The sequence below is a fragment of the Phoenix dactylifera genome, chromosome 11, assembly GCF_009389715.1.
Source record: "Phoenix dactylifera cultivar Barhee BC4 chromosome 11, palm_55x_up_171113_PBpolish2nd_filt_p, whole genome shotgun sequence".
Lineage (NCBI taxonomy): Eukaryota > Viridiplantae > Streptophyta > Magnoliopsida > Arecales > Arecaceae > Phoenix > Phoenix dactylifera.
Genome location: NC_052402.1, coordinates 17,213,164 through 17,217,549, shown reverse-complemented (window position 1 = coordinate 17,217,549; position 4,386 = coordinate 17,213,164).

The following is a 4,386-nucleotide window of genomic DNA, read 5'->3' as shown; positions in this document are numbered from 1 at the left end:
CAACCGGCAAGGAGTCGGAACAAGAACTTGTACTCGTTCAGATAGAAAGCCAGCAGTATGCTTTGACCCTTTGCTTTTGCATTGTCCCTTGTTGTTTCATTTAACCTGTTTCATTCCATTCATCAGAGGGGCAAAAAAAAAACAGAGAGAGAGAGAGAGAGCATTGCCCCTTTTTGTTTCCTTTAACCTGTTTCCTTTAGCAAAGTATATTCCATCTGAAGTTAAAAAGAAAGCATTACAATTCAGTTCATAGTTACTTACAGAAATATAAAAACATGAGCAAAAGTTAAGAGTGACATTAGATGAGGTCATACCTGAGAAGCTGAAATTATTAACCGAAATTACAATAACCAATGACAGCATCCATAGTCAAAGCAAAACTAAAAAAAAGTCCCAAACTATAGCAACATCCATATTTAAACCAAAACCAAAAGGAAGTATCCCATGATCATGATTCATCTCACTATGAATTGGATTCAACATTGGCCGAGCATTGAGTTGATTGAGTTTCATTGTAGAAACTTGAGTTTATGACATCTTCTACAATCTCATCTAACTCGGCATCCTCAATATCTACATTGAAATATTGCAATAATTAATAATAAATTTATTCAAAAAATAATAGAAATATAATTAATAAAACATATACCTTTCTTTTCCAACACCCAATCTCGAGTACAAATCAAGGCATCGGCAATATTCAATTTAAGTGCACTACGATACTTATCAAGTACCCGCCCACCGATACTAAAAGCAGATTCAGTCCTTACAAGATGTTAATAAAGACTAATACATACTATGAAACTCTGGTCCTTGTTACCCAGTAAGCAACAATGAGTTGTCCCAGTATATTTGAGGATTTTGGTTAGCAAAAGGACTAATAGAGAACTTCAGACACCAGATACTTTTAGATTTGTTTTTAGGAGATGGAATAATTGTCCATTTCATTGAAGGAAACCCAGAAAATTCCTACTGGTATCATTTCTAGCACCAATATCAAGATGTATGACACTAATAAGTTAACCAGGGTAACAAATCTATCACTATCAAGTATGAGTAGATATGGAATTGCACTTTCTATTTTTGATTGCCTATTGGAAGCTGATGAAGTTTCATGATTCATACTACTGCTTTGAGATAAATAAGAATGACAAAAATAAGTCATTCAATCTTGTCCCAGCATCATTGACATTAAAAAAGCATTCAATCTTTACAAAAAGCTGAACATAAGGAATTAATCTTTACAAGTTATCTGTTCATTCATCTAAGCCCCCTAAATATTCAAAAAGCATTTAATCTTTACAAAGACAAGGAATACAAGTCAAATCATCCAAATTTACATATGGAATACTATCTGCTTCACATAGAACAAATGTCAATATACATGATCGCCTCTGATGAATGGAGAAGTCTCTCAAAACATGGAGGACCTGAAAGAATGATGCAAGTAAGCTTCTCAACTAATATATCTATCACTTTGTGTTCTTCAAGACACAATTATTTTATATATAACTCCTACATATTAAATGCAACACTCCACCAAACTATGATAATACATCAAAACATTTAGGGCTATGCATAATTAGGCCATTAAATTCAGATACCTAACATTTTTTGTGGGTTCATTTCAAAACATATTATTAAATGCCAATCAAATTGGTATACACCCAAATGTCTGCAAACCATATAAAGTGGCCCTTTCTTTGCACTCGGGCTGGCAACTATGTTTATTAGTAAATATTATGGTGGTGTTGGAAATCCTCTGATTTGTGCTACTGGTTCAGAGCAAGATTGCTTTGGGGCGGTGCCCATGCCATTGTCCTATAACTTGAACAATTCACAGAGCAAGAACCCTCAGCAGGGGAAGAAAAAAATTACCAATCAGGACTGGACTACCCGCAGCAGAGGAGGGAGGAATAACCCTCTCTGCCTTGCCTACCTGCAGCAGGGGAAGGAAAAGAACCCCTCAAGGAGGGAAAGAAGAACCCTAGCGCGGCCGTCGACAACTGCGGCCACGGCGGCGATCAAGCGCGGCGCCGGATCCACAGGTGGAGACCCTCGGTAGGTTCCTTCCCCCTTCCTCTTCCTCTTCTTCGTTTCTTTTATTTTGTTATTATGGGGTAAAAGAAAACGGGGTTAGGGTTTACCTCCGGGAAGAACCAGTTGTGGGTTCTGAAAACCCAAGCCGACGAGCAAGAAGGAGGGGGGCGTCGACGGGGTGATGTAGCCGCGATGATCTCGTCCCGGGTGAGAGTTGGATCGGCCGATCGGGGGGCGTGATATAGCCGTGGTCGCCGTCGACGGGGAGGCAGAAAAGGTCGGCAAGGGGGAGCCGGAGAGGAGAGGGCGGAGGTGGAGGAGAGGAGAGAAAGAAAGGGGAAGCCGCTGCCCTAACCCTCCAATCGGGACGACGCCAAGGTTTTAATCGAGACCGGGCTCCAAATCACGGCTCCAAATCGGGACTCGACTAAGTAAGTCGGTCTGCAAGCCAAATTTCATATCAAACTATTTTTTATCTATAAGGCTGATTGGACGGAACTTGATGTCTCCCAGCTCCCCACTCACGAGGACAAAAAAAATCCCAGACCTCCTTCCAAAATCCAATCCCATTGCAAGAAAGTAGCAGTATGAGTGCAAATGGGTCATGACCGGTACCATGAGATTTGGAAATGAGAAGAAGAAATTTGAGTTTTCTGGAGAGCGATTGGAATTTGGGTTATCGAAGAAATTTGAGTTTTCTAAAGAGCGATTGGAATTTGAGTTATCGAAGAAATTTAGGCGGGACGGCGGGCACACTTAGTTTCATTTTGGATTTTCCTCCTTTTATCTTTTTTTAATTTAGAATTACTCAAAAATAATATTTTTAATATTTTTGGAATTAAAAATAAATTTGGTGATGGAAATTTTTGTCAATAACCCGTCACTGCCAAAAATAATCTTTTAAAAATTTATAAACATTTGGGTTACGATATTTGTGACAGCTGAATTTGTCACTGTCTGGTTGCAATTTCGGTTATCATTTTGCTGACAGATACTCCGTCACTATGATGGTCACTAAGTTTTGGCGCCCATCCTACCCGCGCATTCTGTGACCGGTCTGTCACTAATTGGTCACTAAGTTTACACTACGGTGACCAAATTTCTGTCGGTCACTAATCCGTCACAAATAGTGACTGATAACGGTCTGTCACTAATTTTCCGTCACTATACGCGTGTTTTCTGGTAGTGAAACCTGTCTAAAATCATTATTCACCATTTTAATGAAAGCTATGGTGTGATCTGTCCATCAAACTAATTTTACAACCCTTGTTGATGTCTCCAATGTTGGCATCCAAATAATTTTAAGATTATTTCAAATGAAATAATAATAATTCTTACAAGTCATTTCTTTCAAAGAGAGAGAAATGCACTAGTATTATAATTATCTAGATCCAGTTTTTGATAGAGGTGGCCATGTTTAACCCAATTAATTTGATTCAACTTGTTTAAGGTTGAGTTAGGTTACCTATTTAATAAATGGTCAAGTTCGAATTTGGATTTATGGCCTGCTTAGCAAACAAAGTTGGATTTGGGTTGATAAAATTTTATCCTATTCTATATTCAGCCCGATCTGCTTGTGCAATCCGGCCCAATTGCCACCCCAAGCTTTTGGGGATACAACCTCTAGTTGCTGAGTAGAGAGCTGTGACTATTTGGACATGTCCTAATTCACCAAGTTGTTATTCATCTTTATAAATATTTTTTTCATAAAATTATATTTAATAAATAAAATTAATAATACTATTTGTCCGAACCACTATTCTTTTGCAAGAAAGGAAGGGAGACTTGGTTCACACTTAATAATCCAAGATTGATGTCCAAGACCTCTGATTGCTAAGCAGAAGTGATGTTACTATCGGAACAAAACCCCAATCTACTATTTACACAAAATACTAATAATGTAGTAAATAAATAAAAATTCAGCTGGCAGAAATATAATTTTTACAATTATCATTTTATTCATGATAAAGGACTAAAAATATCATATTGCTAGTACTTATTCGTTTACATAATGGCCATCTTTAGGACAATATAATAGTAAAATATTTTTTTTTGGTACACTGCCTCCTTGGCCCTCGCAAAGGAGAGCCCCTCCCACGCCTTCCATAGCTTCGCTCTAATGATAGAGATGTCGAAGATCCATCAACCGCTAACCGCCATAAATCTAAAGTGGTGATCTCTGATGATAAAGCCCTCATCTTTCTCTCGCCTCGCTTAGCAATACTACTATCAAAATTCATCTTGAGAAAACAAGGAGGTGAAGGTTCTTAAAAAACATAGACAAATCTGGTCGCTGACTCAGCTGAATGAGAGATCCAGATATCCCTAGCCGCTTCAGGGGAATAT